Raw genomic sequence first — 19,098 nt, forward strand, 5'->3', positions numbered from 1 at the left:
TCTTCTTGATACATACTACTATAGTAGCTTACTGTAGCAGTCTGCGGTGCTGCTGAGCTGACAGTGTCCAGCAGGTCCATCATCAGTCATTAGTACATAATAAATATATATTATATACCTGTCCGGCTGCAGTACTAGTGTGATATTATATATATATATATATTGATTTCATCTCATTATCATCCAGTCTATATTAGCAGCAGACACAGTACGGTAGTCCACGGCTGTAGCTACCTCTGTGTCGGCAGTCGCTGGTCCATCCATAATTGTATACCACCTACCCGTGGTTTTTTTTTTCTTTCTTCTTGATACATACTACTATAGTAGCTTACTGTAGCAGTCTGCGGTGCTGCTGAGCTGACAGTGTCCAGCAGGTCCGTCATCAGTCATTAGTACATAATAAATATATATTATATACCTGTCCGGCTGCAGTACTAGTGTGATATTATATATATATATATTGATTTCATCTCATTATCATCCAGTCTATATTAGCAGCAGACACAGTACGGTAGTCCACGGCTGTAGCTACCTCTGTGTCGGCAGTCGCTGGTCCATCCATAATTGTATACCACCTACCCGTGGTTTTTTTTTTTCTTTCTTCTTGATACATACTACTATAGTAGCTTACTGTAGCAGTCTGCGGTGCTGCTGAGCTGACAGTGTCCAGCAGGTCCGTCATCAGTCATTAGTACATAATAAATATATATTATATACCTGTCCGGCTGCAGTACTAGTGTGATATTATATATATATATATATATTGATTTCATCTCATTATCATCCAGTCTATATTAGCAGCAGACACAGTACGGTAGTCCACGGCTGTAGCTACCTCTGTGTCGGCAGTCGCTGGTCCATCCATAATTGTATACCACCTACCCGTGGTTTTTTTTTTCTTTCTTCTTGATACATACTACTATAGTAGCTTACTGTAGCAGTCTGCGGTGCTGCTGAGCTGACAGTGTCCAGCAGGTCCGTCATCAGTCATTAGTACATAATAAATATATATTATATACCTGTCCGGCTGCAGTACTAGTGTGATATTATATATATATATATATATTGATTTCATCTCATTATCATCCAGTCTATATTAGCAGCAGACACAGTACGGTAGTCCACGGCTGTAGCTACCTCTGTGTCGGCAGTCGCTGGTCCATCCATAATTGTATACCACCTACCCGTGGTTTTTTTTTTCTTTCTTCTTGATACATACTACTATAGTAGCTTACTGTAGCAGTCTGCGGTGCTGCTGAGCTGACAGTGTCCAGCAGGTCCGTCATCAGTCATTAGTACATAATAAATATATATTATATACCTGTCCGGCTGCAGTACTAGTGTGATATTATATATATATATATATATATTGATTTCATCTCATTATCATCCAGTCTATATTAGCAGCAGACACAGTACGGTAGTCCACGGCTGTAGCTACCTCTGTGTCGGCAGTCGCTGGTCCATCCATAATTGTATACCACCTACCCGTGGTTTTTTTTTTTCTTTCTTCTTGATACATACTACTATAGTAGCTTACTTTAGCAGTCTGCGGTGCTGCTGAGCTGACAGTGTCCAGCAGGTCCGTCATCAGTCATTAGTACATAATAAATATATATTATATACCTGTCCGGCTGCAGTACTAGTGTGATATTATATATATATATATTGATTTCATCTCATTATCATCCAGTCTATATTAGCAGCAGACACAGTACGGTAGTCCACGGCTGTAGCTACCTCTGTGTCGGCAGTCGCTGGTCCATCCATAATTGTATACCACCTACCCGTGGTTTTTTTTTTCTTTCTTCTTGATACATACTACTATAGTAGCTTACTGTAGCAGTCTGCGGTGCTGCTGAGCTGACAGTGTCCAGCAGGTCCGTCATCAGTCATTAGTACATAATAAATATATATTATATACCTGTCCGGCTGCAGTACTAGTGATATTATATATATATATATATATATATATTGATTTCATCTCATTATCATCCAGTCTATATTAGCAGCAGACACAGTACGGTAGTCCACGGCTGTAGCTACCTCTGTGTCTTTTAGTTGTGCCTATTAAAATATGGAGAACAAAAATGTTGAGGTTCCAAAATTAGGGAAAGATCAAGATCCACTTCCACCTCGTGCTGAAGCTGCTGCCACTAGTCATGGCCGAGACGATGAAATGCCAGCAACGTCGTCTGCCAAGGCGGATGCCCAATGTCATAGTACAGAGCATGTAAAATCCAAAACACCAAATATCAGTAAAAAAAGGACTCCAAAATCTAAAATAAAATTGTCGTCGGAGAAGCGTAAACTTGCCAATATGCCATTTACCACACGGAGTGGCAAGGAACGGCTGAGGCCCTGGCCTATGTTCATGGCTAGTGGTTCAGCTTCACATGAGGATGGAAGCACTCAGCCTCTCGCTAGAAAACTGAAAAGACTCAAGCTGGCAAAAGCACCGCAAAGAACTGTGCGTTCTTCCAAATCCCAAATCCACAAGGAGAGTCCAATTGTGTCGGTTGCGATGCCTGACCTTCCCAACACTGGACGTGAAGAGCATGTGCCTTCCACCATTTGCACGCCCCCTGCAAGTGCTGGAAGGAGCACCCGCAGTCCAGTTCCTGATAGTCAGATTGAAGATGTCAGTGTTGAAGTACACCAGGATGAGGATGATATGGGTGTTGCTGGCGCTGGGGAGGAAATTGACAAGGAGGATTCTGATGGTGAGGTGGTTTGTTTAAGTCAGGCACCCGGGGAGACACCTGTTGTCCGTGGGAGGAATAGGGCCGTTGACATGCCTGGTGAAAATACCAAAAAAATCAGCTCTTCGGTGTGGAAGTATTTCACCAGAAATGCGGACAACATTTGTCAAGCCGTGTGTTGCCTTTGTCAAGCTGTAATAAGTAGGGGTAAGGACGTTAACCACCTCGGAACATCCTCCCTTATACGTCACCTGCAGCGCATTCATAATAAGTCAGTGACAAGTTCAAAAACTTTGGGCGACAGCGGAAGCAGTCCACTGACCAGTAAATCCCTTCCTCTTGTAACCAAGCTCACGCAAACCACCCCACCAACTCCCTCAGTGTCAATTTCCTCCTTCCCCAGGAATGCCAATAGTCCTGCAGGCCATGTCACTGGCAATTCTGACGAGTCCTCTCCTGCCTGGGATTCCTCCGATGCATCCTTGCGTGTAACGCCTACTGCTGCTGGCGCTGCTGTTGTTGCTGCTGGGAGTCGATGGTCATCCCAGAGGGGAAGTCGTACTCGTAAGACCACTTTTACTACTTCCACCAAGCAATTGACTGTCCAACAGTCCTTTGCGAGGAAGATGAAATATCACAGCAGTCATCCTGCTGCAAAGCGGATAACTGAGGCCTTGGCATCCTGGGTGGTGAGAAACGTGGTTCCGGTATCCATCATTACTGCAGAGCCAACTAGAGACTTGTTGGAGGTACTGTGTCCCCGGTACCAAATACCATCTAGGTTCCATTTCTCTAGGCAGGCGATACCGAAAATGTACACAGACCTCAGAAAAAGAGTCACCAGTGTCCTAAAAAATGCAGCTGTACCCAATGTCCACTTAACCACGGACATGTGGACAAGTGGAGCAGGGCAGGGTCAGGACTATATGACTGTGACAGCCCACTGGGTAGATATATGGACTCCCGCCGCAAGAACAGCAGCGGCGGCACCAGTAGCAGCATCTCGCAAACGCCAACTCTTTCCTAGGCAGGCTACGCTTTGTATCACCGGTTTCCAGAATACGCACACAGCTGAAAACCTCTTACGGCAACTGAGGAAGATCATCGCGGAATGGCTTACCCCAATTGGACTCTCCTGTGGATTTGTGGCATCGGACAACGCCAGCAATATTGTGTGTGCATTAAATATGGGCAAATTCCAGCACGTCCCATGTTTTGCACATACCTTGAATTTGGTGGTGCAGAATTTTTTTAAAAACGAGAGGGGCGTGCAAGAGATGCTGTCGGTGGCCAGAATTGCGGGACACTTTCGGCGTACAGGCACCACGTACAGAAAACTGGAGCACCACCAAAAACGCCTGAACCTGCCCTGCCATCATCTGAAGCAAGAAGTGGTAACGAGGTGGAATTCAACCCTCTATATGCTTCAGAGGTTGGAGGAGCAGCAAAAGGCCATTCAAGCCTATACAATTGAGCACGATATAGGAGGTGGAATGTACCTGTCTCAAGCACAGTGGAGAATGATTTCAACGTTGTGCAAGGTTTTGCAACCTTTTGAACTTGCCACACGTGAAGTCAGTTCAGACACTGCCAGCCTGAGTCAGGTCATTCCCCTCATCAGGCTTTTGCAGAAGAAGCTGGAGGCATTGAAGGAGGAGCTAAAAGGGAGCGATTCCGCTAGGCATGTGGGACTTGTGGATGCAGCTCTTAATTCGCTTAACAAGGATTCACGGGTGGTCAATCTGTTGAAATCAGAGCACTACATTTTGGCCACCGTGCTCGATCCTAGATTTAAAACCTACCTTGGATCTCTCTTTCCGACAGACACAAGTCTGCTGGGGTTCAAAGACCTGCTGGTGACAAAATTGTCAAGTCAAGCGGAACGCGACCTGTCAACATCTCCTCCTTCACATTCTCCCGCAACTGGGGGTGCGAGGAAAAGGCTCAGAATTCCGAGCCCACCCGCTGGCGGTCATGCAGGGCAGTCTGGAGCGACTGCTGATGCTGACATCTGGTCCGGACTGAAGGACCTGACAACGATTACGGACATGTCGTCTACTGTCACTGCATATGATTCTCTCACCATTGAAAGAATGGTGGAGGATTATATGAGTGACCGCATCCAAGTAGGCACATCAGACAGTCCGTACTTATACTGGCAGGAAAAAGAGGCAATTTGGAGGCCCTTGCACAAACTGGCTTTATTCTACCTAAGTTGCCCTCCCACAAGTGTGTACTCCGAAAGAGTGTTTAGTGCCGCCGCTCACCTTGTCAGCAATCGGCGTACGAGGTTACTTCCAGAAAATGTGGAGAAGATGATGTTCATTAAAATGAATTATAATCAATTCCTCCGTGGAGACATTGACCAGCAGCAATTGCCTCCCCAAAGTACACAGGGAGCTGAGATGGTGGATTCCAGTGGGGACGAATAGATAATCTGTGAGGAGCGGGATGTACACGGTGATATATCGGAGGATGATGATGAGGTGGACATCTTGCCTCTGTAGAGCCAGTTTGTGCAAGGAGAGATTAATTGCTTCTTTTTCGGTGGGGGTCCAAACCAACCCGTCATTTCAGTCACAGTCGTGTGGCAGACCCTGTCACTGAAATGATGGGTTGGTTAAAGTGTGCATGTCCTGTTTATACAACATAAGGGTGGGTGGGAGGGCCCAAGGACAATTCCATCTTGCACCTCTTTTTTCTTTCATTTTTATTTGCGTCATGTGCTGTTTGGGGAGTGTTTTTTGGAAGGGCCATCCTGCGTGACACTGCAGTGCCACTCCTAGATGGGCCCGGTGTTTGTGTCGGCCACTAGGGTCGCTTATCTTACTCACACAGCTACCTCATTGCGCCTCTTTTTTTCTTCTTTGCGTCATGTGCTGTTTGGGGAGTGTTTTTTGGAAGGCCATCCTGCGTGACACTGCAGTGCCACTCCTAGATGGGCCAGGTGTTTGTGTCGGCCACTAGGGTCGCTTAGCTTACTCACACAGCTACCTCATTGCGCCTCTTTTTTTCTTTGCGTCATGTGCTGTTTGGGGAGTGTTTTTTGGAAGGGCCATCCTGCGTGACACTGCAGTGCCACTCCTAGATGGGCCCGGTGTTTGTGTCGGCCACTAGGGTCGCTTATCTTACTCACACAGCTACCTCATTGCGCCTCTTTTTTTCTTTGCGTCATGTGCTGTTTGGGGAGTGTTTTTTGGAAGGGCCATCCTGCGTGACACTGCAGTGCCACTCCTAGATGGGCCCGGTGTTTGTGTCGGCCACTAGGGTCGCTTAGCTTAGTCATCCAGCGACCTCGGTGCAAATTTTAGGACTAAAAATAATATTGTGAGGTGTGAGGTATTCAGAATAGACTGAAAATGAGTGGAAATTATGGATTTTGAGGTTAATAATACTTTGGGATCAAAATGACCCCCAAATTCTATGATTTAAGCTGTTTTTTTAGTGTTTTTTGAAAAAAACACCCGAATCCAAAACACACCCGAATCCGACAAAAAAAATTCGGTGAGGTTTTGCCAAAACGCGGTCGAACCCAAAACACGGCCACCAAAACACAAAACCCGAAAAATTTCAAGTGCACATCTCTAGTTTGCACATGGGTCCCCTTTCCCCGAATGCCAGAAAGCCACTCTGACTGATGTCTAAGTGGGTTTCTTCAGCCAATCAGGGAGCGCCACGTTGTAGCACCCTCCTGATCGGCTGTGTGCTCCTGTACTGTCTGACAGGCCACGGCAGTGTTACAATGTAGCGCCTATGCGCTCCATTGTAACCAATGGTGGGAACTTTCTGCCCTGCGGTTGACCGAAAGTGACCTCACCGCAGGGCAGAAAGTTCACACCATTGGTTACAATGGAGCGCATAGGCGCTACATTGTAACACTGCCGTGTGCCGCCTGTCAGACAGTACAGGAGCACACAGCCGATCAGGAGGGTGCCACAACGTGGCGCTCCCTGATTGGCTGAAGAAACCCACTTAGACATCAGTCAGAGTGGCTTTCTGGCATTCGGGGAAAGGGGACCCATGTGCAAACATGGGTCCCCTTTCAGTGCGTGGCTCGGTTGTCCGTTTTTTTATTTTATTCAAGTACGTGGATTACAAATGGATGCTACGAGGAGCCTGGGACCCGGGATCTGGTGAGTAGAATTTAATCAACAGGTACCCCATGGATTCTACTGGAGAAGAGGACAGACCCTCGTGTGAACATAAGGTAAGTATGTATGTATGTTTGTGTGGATGTATGTAATAAATCTTTACTTTCAAGGTGTGTGTGTCTTGTCTTTTTTTGGGTATTTTTTTAGTAGTAGTACTACAGGTACCAGCGGGCCCGTTTTTCCGTCGCATGCTGGTACTTGTGGTTCTCCAAGTACCAGCATGCGGGGGAGGCTTGCTGGGCCTTGTAGTACTGCTACTAAAAACAATATCTTTTCATTTTCACAAAAGGCTATCAGCCCCCCATCCGCAGCCAATTGGATGGGGGGGACAGCCTCGGGCTTCACCCCTGGCCCTTGGGTGGCTGGGGGGGGGACCCCTTGATTGAAGGGGTCCCCACTCCCCCAGGGTACCCCGGCCAGGGGTGACTAGTTGGATATTTGATGCCACGGCCGCAGGGCACTATATAAAAGTGACCCCCGGCTGTGGCATTATCTGTCCAGCTAGTGGAGCCCGCTGCTGGTTTTAAAAATACGGGGGACCCCTACTCTTTTTGTCCCCCGTATTTTTGGAACCAGGACCAGGCGCAGAGCCCGATGCTGGTTGCTTAAATATGGGGGAACCCATGTCATTTTTTTCCCCTTATTTCTGCAACCAGGATCGGCTCAAAGAGCCCGAGGCTGGTTATGCTTAGGAGGGGGGACCCCACGCAATTTTTTTTTAAGTTTTACAGTGTTTATTTAAAAAAAAAAAAAAAAATGAACCCAAGAATGGATCACACAGATCCGGCCGAGATTCATTGTGATAAAGTCGGCAGTGTTTTGCTAATCACTGCCGTAAAAAACGGGAAAAAAACACGAATGACATCGACATCGGAACAAATGAAAAATCCGAATACGACAGCTTAGTAAATTAGGCGTAATAAATTCAAAAAGTTGCAGTTTTACACTGTCGATGTCATTCGTGATTGAACTTTGACCTTTTTCCGAAAATTACGAATGTTAGTAAATTTACCCCTATGTCTGTTTCTGCTAGGCGAGTCTTATGGACCCGACAGTGGACGGGCGATGCCGACTCGAAGAAGCATATGGAGTTTTTACCTTACAAGGGTGAGGAATTATTTGGAGAAGGCCTCTCGGACCTTGTCTCCACAGCTACAGCAGGTAAATCAAATTTTTTGCCTTATGTTCCCTCACAGCCTAAGAAAGCGCCTCATTATCAAATGCAGTCCTTTCGTTCAAATAAAAGCAAAAAAGTATGTGGATCGTCCTTTCTTGCCAGAAGTAAGGGCAGAGGAAAAAAGCTGCACAACACAGCTAGCTCCCAGGAACAAAAGTCCTCCCCGGCCTCTGCAAAATCCACCGCATGACACTGGGGCTCCCCTGAGGAAGTCCGCTCCAGTGGGGGCACGTCTTTGACTTTTCAGCCACATCTGGGTTCACTCACAGGTGGATCCCTGGGCAATAGAAATTGTTTCTCAGGGATACAAGCTGGAATTCTGGAGGAGGGGCATAGAGGGAGGAGCCAGTGCACACCCAGATCCAAAGTCTTTCTTAAAGTGCCCATGTCTCCTGCGGAGCCCGTCTATCCCCATAGTCCTTTACGGAGTCCCCAGCATCCTCTACGGACTTCGAGAAAAAGATTTACCGGTAGGTTTAAAATCTTATTTTTCACATTGCTGCTGAGCCCAAAGACGCAGCTAAGATGTGAACTGCACATGCGCACCCGCTAAAATCGTCAACTTACATGGACAATGGCATCACGTCCTACTCAGAATAAGCCCCTAAACCTTTCTGACTTCATCTCGCAGGCTCTGCATGAATGATGCACGGAGCATCTGGGATTTGTGTCGCTGAGTGTCGCATTGCCTCACACTCAGTCAGGGGAACAGTACAGTAGGTGCTCCGTAGTAAGTTGTAGGATCACTTTCTGCAGCGAGGAAGAGGGAATTAGGAATGTGGTTAGATGAAAGTCTTTGGGCTAGATGCATCATCGCTTGGAAAGTAATAAAATGGAGAGTGAAAAAGTGCCAGCCAATCAGGTCCCACCTGCCATGTAACAGGCTGTGTTTGAAAAATGGCAGTTAGGAGCTGATTGGCTGGTACCTTTTCACTATCCATTTTAGCACTTTCCAAACGATGATGCATCTGGCCCTTTGTCATGAAACACCACAGTAACACTAGCTCCTGTCGGGACCTTTAACATTTGTAAATACACCAATATCACCACCGCAGCAAGTTCCAGGAAAGAAAGTAACAGCAGCTGGTATGATTGGCGTTCCTGGGTGTCCTGTATGCTTCTCAGGGCTGGCGGTAGCTCAGGCTGGTTTTATTGCCCAGCAGGCTACACATGATTACTTTACAGGGCTCTGGAGATAGAGGTGTGCAGGAGGCTGTAGATATGTCTGGCTCTGGGGGATAATAAAAAGCAGACGATGTGGGTGGGCAGATACAGAGGCATCTAGTAAGATATAATGTAAAACAGAGACATTCCAGTCCCACCTTAAGCTCTACAGCAATATATTCCCCAGAAACCTGCCTGTACTGTTACATTTAACCCACATGACCCTTACCATAAGCCTCCACATGGATCTGATGACAGGGAATTATACGCGGTGACAGTACAAATACCCGGCACGTGCGGTTCCAGTATGGGGGGAGGTAAAGCAATTATCTCCGGCGCTGAGAACGGAATGAGCTATAGAAAAGCGTCTATATGGAAGATACAGTAATTCTCTTTTTCTCTAAAGTAGGTTGAGGAAGGCTGTGTACAAGTGATGGCCACGTAGCAAATTCCTTCTTACAGTCCCTTTGGGCATCTTTGTACATAGCAGTCCCGCGGATAGATGCTAATTCCACAGCAGGGTACAGAGACATCCTCCAGTGGTGTCCCTAATCTGCCACTTGTGTACAATGGCCCACCATCGGCCGTATATCGGTGGCACAGTGAAGCATCTGGACAAACCCTATTGCTTCTCAGCATGCCTGTCGGTAGTACGCTGAGGCGATGCAACTGCATACTACTGACGCGCAGTCGCTGGCGGGGACACTCAAGGAAAGTTTGTGACATGCTGTACTTGACTAGCCACCTCCTGTAACCTCCCATAAACCATACCTCCCGACTTTATAAAAGTGAAAAGCGGGATCTCGGCGTGCGCACCCGAAAATGAGGCATGGCCTAAATGAAAGGGGGCATGGCCTCCCGACAGCCGTGATCGTGTGTCACGCCCCCTTTAACCGTCACTGAGGGGGCATGCCCAGCGCTCTCTGAGCTGCTGGCATGCCGTCTCGCCCTGTCACCTGTGAATAGATGCTGCGCGCATGCGCACTGCGTCTATTCTCTGCAGAGCAGAAGTGACAGGAGCCTCCCTACCCCCACCCCCACCCACAACGCAGGACACAACCTGTGACATGGCAGATAGGAGCTGATTGGCTGGTACTTTGGGGTAGATGTATTATGTAACACACTCTGGACGATATTTGTGCAGACCCGCTTCACCTCTGTATAGCAGTGAAGTGGGGCCAAGTATCGACAGCAAGTATTATTGTTCAATTTGCCGTAGAGTTTTTAGAAGCTTTGATAAACACACACACACACACACACACACACACACACACACACACACACACACACACACACTCTTTTGGCACTCTTCTATGGAGAATGGCGTAGCAGTGCGTGGGGCCGTATGTACCTCTCCTAGTGGTGATCACGCTTGTCTACTTCCGCATGTGTGAGTCGCCAGAAGGATGCCTGGTGCTCACCCCCAGCCAGCTTCACTGGGCATGTGCGAGATCTCCTATGCAGCCCAGAGCCTGGCAGACATTACTGTGGCTGTGAATGGGGCAACCACACCTGCAGCTGTCAAAATCGATAGCTGTAGGTATCGGAGCAGTCAGTGCCATTGACCGTTCATACATTGCATTGTCACGCCAATAATGACAGAGGCGCACAGTGCCCTGTCATGTAGCACACACCGCCACAGTAATACATGGGAGAGAAGCGGCATCAGTGCACATAACATGTGACACCACTTCTCCCCTATAATGGCTCCTCATACCTCTACCCCTTTATCTCTCTCCACTTTATCTCTCCCCAAGGCTTAGTACATCTCCCCCTACAATGTTTATTGGCCAAACCACAACGGCATGTTTCTTTACATTAAATATGGAGAAGTTGGTTGCAAACTGTGAACTATCAAAAGAATAACAGAGATTAACAGTAACAACCATAAAGCCCCAAACACGCGGGGGAGATGTGTGCTGAGCGAGGGTGGCGGCTGGGGGGGGGGGGAATTTCTCTGTGTGTATTCCCCACAGAGATAGCGAAGCACGGCCCCCCGCATCACTATCGTTGACTCTAGATTCTGCATGCATGCATGCCAAATCTAGTTAGATCGCTCATTTCACCGATGGGTGAAATGAGCGCCCCCCCCCCCCCGCCCCCCTCTCCTCGCTCAGCACACATTGCGCTGTGTGCTGAGCGGGGGAGAGATGTGTGCTGAGCGGTCTGTGCTAGATCGCTCAGCACACATCTCCCCCATGTGTAAGGGGCTTTACAGCAAGAAGTACATATGACATTGGAGACAAGACATAAAAAGATGCCACAATTCTAGCTAAAGATCGATGTTTGCCAATATCAGGACTCCCAATTGAATGGGAAAAAAACAAAATATATCAATAAAAGATACAAAGATTCTCTGGCATGGATAGTCACATTATAAAGGGCCCCAAACACTAAAACGATTATGCCCGATTTCAGCCCAATTCGGGCATTCGGGCCAATATATTGGGTGAAATTGGGCATTTTGGCTGTGTATCCGATCCGATGCGCGGCTCCGCGATCGTAGGTTCGACTTCTCTAGGTCGTAAGTGCTGCACTCATGAAATGTGAGTTTCCGCAGGCATGGCTGTGATCGCATACGATATATCGCATGCAAAATTTACCAAATCATATGGAATCGTATGGAACCACTCCCGGGAAATTCCCGGGACAGTTCAAGGGAAATCGCCTCTGACTTCAGCCTAAGACATATCTTGCAGTGTATGGGGCCCTTAAGATTGATGTCTAGCGTAATAGTTTAAGCAGTAACACTTTGCAATATAACAAGTAGAACAGAAGAAAATGTAGCCAGAAAAGACACACAGCACAGATAATCAAAAGCACTCTAGCAAAACAATTGATACACAACTTGCACCAACAACTCTTTAGACTTCAAAGGGTAAATGGAAAAGCCTGCATAATGCAGGCTTGGCGAGATACCAAAGAGACTGTCCGATGTTTAAAAGCGGCAATCACGTGAAACCAAAACCTACGTGGTTTTGCTTTTTAAATGATTGCTGCTTAAAACCATGGGGCAGACTGGCTGTAATCTCGCCAATGCCGGCACCGCCAAGCAATCCCCGTAACTCTGATAGTCCCTATACTGGACAATGGCCACACGCTAATGTCACACTGAATATTGCAGCAAAAAGATATACACTATAATATAATATTACTACGAGCTCGGTCTGTCAGTCGGTATCATAGGCATTGGAGCACATCTCTCTCTCTCTCTGTATTGTGGCAGTACCACATAGGTGGAGTACAGTCCAACAGACTTTATTCCACCTCAGGCAGGTTAAACAATTTCATGCAGGAGTTGCAGGTCAGGTTTTACAGGCAGTTTTAAAACAGCAGTAACAGCACAATAGGATACAGTCTTAACAGTGTAGCTGGTATAACAATTCCAGATGGCTCCTAACATAACCCCACAAGCCCCCAGTCCTATCGTCTGGGTGACTGGTTTGTCATCAGAAGCAATGAACAAACACATTTTTAAAGGTAGCAGACTAGTTGTAGTGATTAGCCCAGCTGTGGCTTACAACAGACTCAGGCAAAACCCGGACTGGATTCCATCAGATCTGTTTCTGCTGCTACAATCCTGCAAAAACCTGCCATTGCACATTAACCTCATGTGGAATCATGAATCTTGAGAACTACTGGACAAATTTTGATGCATTTTTTCACCATTTTATAGACTACTTGTCTTGGAAGGTTTAAGTTTATGAAACAAAGTTACAGGTATGACTTCGGGAGCTGAGCAGTGCCAATTTTAGTAAAACTGACAATTTCAGTAAGAGAAGAATGGTAGTGCTCTACACTGCACACAATGGCCAAGAGTGGTACTGCAGTAGCTGTGCTCTCATAGAAAGCTTCAGGAAATCATCAAAGCTCATCCTTCACATATGTCCCTGCCCCCATCTCTCCTTAATGCTTCTCCACCTGTTTCCACGAGTCATCAGTAATATAGGCAAGTCTTTCCCATGAGTGCCACTGTCCCCTGCCTCCCCAAGTATGCCTCTAACCCCCTTTCCCATGAATGCCTCTGAATTCTACCTTCCCATGTGCACCTATCATCTCCCCTCCCCATATGTACCTCTGCCCCTTGCCAATGTTTGCACAGCTGAGCGATTATTTGCTATGGCGTATGTGTGAAAAGTCCAGAAAACCCAGGCGGTTACTATACTGGATAGGTGGCATGGCATTATCACAATCCATCTGTACAGGTAGTGTGCAGAAGTGCCTCAGGTCAGTTCAATCTGTATGATGTGAGCAAGATTATTATCACTAAATGCTCATGAAAGATGCACAGAGCACCTCATCTAATCAAATCTATATGAATGATGCATGGAGCATTGATTGCAGCCAACTGTATCCCTAGGCTCTGTATGAATGATGCACCACATCTCCTTGGCTCTATGAATAATGTACGGAGCACCTCACCTTCCAGGCTCTCTATGAATGATGCACGTCATCTCCTTGGCTCTGTATGAATAAGGCACGGAGCACCTCATCTCTCTGACTTGTGTCATCTTTTAAGCTCTATATGACTTTTGCACTTGGTACCTCACCTCCCAGGATCTGCAAGAATAACACATATGGCATCTCATTTTTCGAGCTTGGTTTGAATGATGCATAGAGAACCTCACCTCCCAGGCTCTGCATGAATGATGCATGGAGCACATCCCCCTCCAGGCTCTGCATGAATGATTAACGAAGCATCTTTTAGGCTTTATATGACTTTTGCACTTAGTATCTCACCTCCCAGGCTCTGCAAGAATAACACATAGGGTATCTCACATGCCTGCGTAGAGCACCTCACCTTCAAGACTATTCATGATTGGTGCACCTTCCCTCTCAGGCTCTGCATGAATCATGCATGGGACACCTCACATAAGAGGCTCTGCAGGAATGATGCATCTCACCTCCCAGGCTCTGCATGAATGATGCATGGAGCACATCACCTCCTGAGCTCTGCATGAATGATGCATGGAGAACATCAACTCACAAGCTATGTATGAATGAAACATGGAGCAACTCAACTCCCAGGCTGTGCATGTATGGTGCACCTAACTTCACATGCTCTGCATGAATGACACATGGATCACATCACCTCCGAGCTCTGCATGAATGATAAACAAAGCATGTCATCTTAAATAAAAACTATCACACATCTCCTACAACTATACGTACCTCTCTCTCACCTTCTGCTTTTACTAGCTGGTGGTGCATTGCCAAATCCAGACCCCATCCACGTGCCAACTCCAAATCAGCTGATTCACAATGGAATGTAATTCCAACAAACCTTATAAACATCACGTCTCTCATCTCCCTCTGAGCCACTAAAATGTGTCTTATGAAATGCATGTTCTCCTTGCAACAAATTCACACATATGGATGACACAGTTCTACCACTAGTTCCATCACTCACATATACACTATTTGAACAACATTCTATTAGGATTTTCACCCCTTTCTCTCTGCGTGTTGCTGCTATCTGTCTCCTACTTGGGAAATCCAAACAATTTCTGGAAGACTTTTCTGCTTTGCTCCATCACCTCTTATCCTCTAACCCAGGGTCGGACTGGCCCACAGGGGTGCCAGGGAAACCACCGGTAGGCCCCACTGCCTGGGGGCCCACTCCTTCCTCTAGGGATCAGGTTCCAGACTGTGCACTTGTATTATACATGGTAGATATGTTGCATTACACTGCACTAGACTACTGTGTATTGGCCACACCCCCTTTGTAGGCTGGCCACACCCCTTAGTATGGGCCCCTATAACTGTATTCCCCCGGTGGGCCCTTCATGCCCAGGTCCGACACTGCTCTAACCTCTCCATCAATGGCGTAGCTACCATAGGTGCAGGCAGTGCAGCTGCTATGGGGCCACCTTCCCTGTCAAAGTTACATGTGTTATATATATGTTTTGCCATTGAGTGGTACGTAGGGGTCCTTTCAAACCTTTTCCTTGGGGCCTGAAAAATATCTAGGTATGTCCCTGGACCTGCTCATTGTAGTGTGGTATAAAATGAATTGAAGGGCATTTTAATGTCATATACAGGTTGAGTTTCCCATATCCAAATATCCAAAATATGGAATATTCCGAAATACGGACTTTTTTGAGTGAGAGTGAGAAAGTGAAACCTTTGTTTTCTGATGGCTCAATGTACACAAACTTTGTTTAATACACACAGTTTATACAAATATTGTATTAAATGACCTTCAGGCTGTGTATATAAGGTGTATATGAAACATTAATGAATTGTGTGAATGTAGATACGCTTTGTTTAATGCACAAAGTTATAAAAAATATTGGCTAAAATGACCTTCAGGCTGTGTGTATAAGCTGTATATAAAACATAAATGCATTCTGTGCTTATATTTAGGTCCCATCTCCATGATATTCTCCTTATGGTATGCAATTATTCCAAAATACGGAAAAATCCGATATGCAAAATACTTCTGGTCCCAAGCATTTTGGATAAGGGATACTCAACCTGTAATATGAACCGGGGCACTGTAATGAGGCACAATATGAACGGGGAGCACTATATATAATAATGTGAATTGGGGTACTATGCGGCATAATGTGTACTGGCAGCTGTGAAATGTGACATTGGGTGAACTTAAGCACTACTGCGATTCATAAAAGAAACTAGGGCACCACTATGGGGCATAACATTAAATAAGGCTCAACTATGGTTCAGAAAATGAACTAGGGCATAAAATTAACAACTGCTGCAGAGAAGTGTCTCTCTAGAAGCATTGGGATGGGGGCCCCTTCAAAATGTTGCTATGGGGTCCACAAAGTTCTGGCTATGCCCCTGGTCTCCATCATTATTATGGGCGATTTCAATATCGCTATTGTCCACAATCTCCCCATGCCTCCAAGCTACTCTAACGTCCTCTCTTGTCTTCTGTCAATGGACTGATTCATCTACCCATCAGTAGGGCCACTGCCAGTGCCGAATTACCAAATAGGCAGAATAGCCACCAGCCTATGGGACCTGCCCCTTTTAGGGGCCCCGTGATAATGGATAAAAATAATACTGATTTGATCTTACAATAAAACTACAATCAAGCTTCCTTAAAAGGTTTCCAAAAGATAGAAAAAATTAATTCAATTCAAAGAAAAATTTGCATGAAAGACTCTATAGGAGGTATTCAGTTAGGGACGTTTTTTGCCTAGGTGCAAAAATGGGCACTTTTCGCTATTTTTCAGGGCGCATGGGGATTGGCCCTATTCAATAACAGGCACATTTTTTTACCTTGGTGAAACATTCAGCAGGAGCGAAAAACATGTGGATCTGCGAATTCACGTGTTTTTGCACCTGCGTCAGCAAAATGTGGAACGTTTTTGCAGATTTTGAAGCATTTTTTGCCAATGCCTTTTTTTTTTTAATTATGAAAATGTCTTAAAAATGGTCGAAAACGGACCGCAATTGAATACGCAGGGGGGTGAAATCGATAACTCAAAAATTGTCGGAGCTAATTGAATACCCGCTATGGAGAAAATACTGTATTAATGTAATGTACCCATTAACAACTTAAAGTACATAAACCACAAACATCAGATTCACATTATAGTTTCCAGATCGTAGACTGTAGGTTGGTTAAATGAAAAACGTGATAATTTGTGAAAGGGGCCCCGAGAATTTGAATGCCTAGGGGGCCGGAGCCTCCACAGGGTACCGGCCACTGCCTTGATCTTGTATTTACCAGACTGTGCTCAGTTTCTAAATCACTAACACTCCTTTCTCTCTCTCTCTGATCACAACCTTTTCATCTGCATGCTCTCCTCCATTACTTCAAACTCAATGTCACTGAAGTCTACCAAATCTCCTCAAACCTGCAGAAATATTAACGCTATTAATCTTCAACAACTATCCACCTCTCTGCAACAACTATTCTCAACTATTTTTACATTCTCCTCTCCTGAGACTGCTTTTTCACACCTGAACCAGACTTTAGAAATAGCACTCAATGAAGTGTCTCCAGCTACCCATCACAGTCCACATAGGCCTAGATGTCAACCGTGGTACTCTCAATTCACAAGACACCTGCAAACACTCTCATGTAAAGGAGAACGTCAGCAGCGTAAAGCTAATACTCCAAGTGATATCCTCACATATACTGTAAGACCACTTACCACTGCTCGTGGTGCTCTGGACACTGCCAAACAAATTTCCAATCTCTAATCTCTACTCAACCCTTAACCACTTGCCTGGCATGGTCGCATCAGATGTGACCATGCCTGCAAGTGCTCTGTCTGACCTAGTCGCTCGGCATGCGACCAGTCAGATAGAGAGTGTTAGCAGCAGCAGGGAAGGGAAGCTTCCCTCCGCTGCTGCTGTCAGAGGGACCGGAAGGTCCCTCTGCCTTCCTGCACTCTCCCCCTGTGTCTGCCGTGCTGCTGATCACTGCTGATCGGTCAGCATGGCAGGATCCCCCCCCTCCAGCGGCTGCAGACAATGGCAGCCGCTGGGGAGTGTAAATGAACCCTCCCAAGCCACCCACAGACCCCCCCTGCATACCTGCAGGCTATCCCGGCTTTCAAAATGAAAGCCGCGATGGGCGCGATGTTCCCAATGGTCGCGATGTTCCCGGTCAATGTTTCGATGTTTGGGGAGAAAATTAAAAATATATATTTTTTTTTTTCCCAGTTTTTTTTAACTAAAATCATTTGGGATAGGGTTAAATTCATGTTCTTCACCTAATTCACTCATTAAAAAAAAAAACTATTTCGGAGCGGTTTTCGGCAAAATAAATCATCAGTTAAGTGGTTAAACCCCAAGTTTAAATTTAAATTACTTCTTATTCCTTCCTCACCCAACCCACCACAGCCACTATCACTGCACAAGACCTCGCTTCCTATTTCAGGAATAAGATTGACAGGATAGAAAATGAAATGGAATTCTCTTCCAAGACAGTGATCTGCTCAAATCCCTTCCTGAACCATCGGGCACATTCTATTCATTTGATCCCACATATGAAGATGAAAAATCACACTCTTCTCATCTTCCTACTCTACTACCTCTCCTCTTTATCCTATACCCTGACAAATCAGTATAGCTCCTGTACTCATCCCAACTTTAACTAAAATCTGTAATCTCTCTCTCTCTACTTATAACTTTCCATCCAGTTCAATCATGCACTGATTACTCACATTCTGAAAAAAAAAAATTATGACCCTAAAGCTCCATACGCACTAGACGAGAAAGTAAAAGATATCGCTCAGAAGGGCCATTCTGGGTAATATCTTTTACTATCTCCTCTAGTGTGTACACTTAACATCGTTGACGATGCAGGCTCCCGTGCATTTTAAAAGACCCCCTCCCTTGTCTGAACAGTTCAGATGAGGGAGGACCTCGGTAACGAGGGCTATGCTGCAACATGGTCCCCGCTTCCCCCGTCGCTCCCTCCCCATCGGTATCGGCAAGTGTGTATGCACTTGCCAGTTGCCGATGCCTGCACCCCTCCGGGTCCATGCCGCAGCCAATATCGCAGGGTACACACATCAGCTAGTGTGTGTCCTCTCTCTCTTAAATTACCGTCTCATTTTTCAGCTCCTTGAGAGACTTGCCTACACTTGCCTCACACACTTTCTTAACTCACACATTTTATTGGACCCACTTCAGTCAGACTTTTGTTGCCAACACTCCACAGAGACAGCACTGACAAAGGTAGTGAATAATCTGGTCACTGCTAAGTCTAAAGGCCATTAATCACTTCTTATTCTTCTAGATCTCTCTGTTGCTTTTGACACTGTTGACCACTCTCTTCTCATACAAACAGTACAATCCCTAGGTCTTCAAGACACAACCCTCTCTTGATTCTCATCCTATCTAATCGCTCTTTCAGTGTTCATTTCTTTAAATTCACCTCCTCTTTGCTACCTCTATCAGTTGGAGTACACCAAGGCTC

Source organism: Pseudophryne corroboree, chromosome 4, assembly GCF_028390025.1.
Source record: "Pseudophryne corroboree isolate aPseCor3 chromosome 4, aPseCor3.hap2, whole genome shotgun sequence".
In the NCBI taxonomy this organism is placed as follows: Eukaryota; Metazoa; Chordata; class Amphibia; order Anura; family Myobatrachidae; genus Pseudophryne; species Pseudophryne corroboree.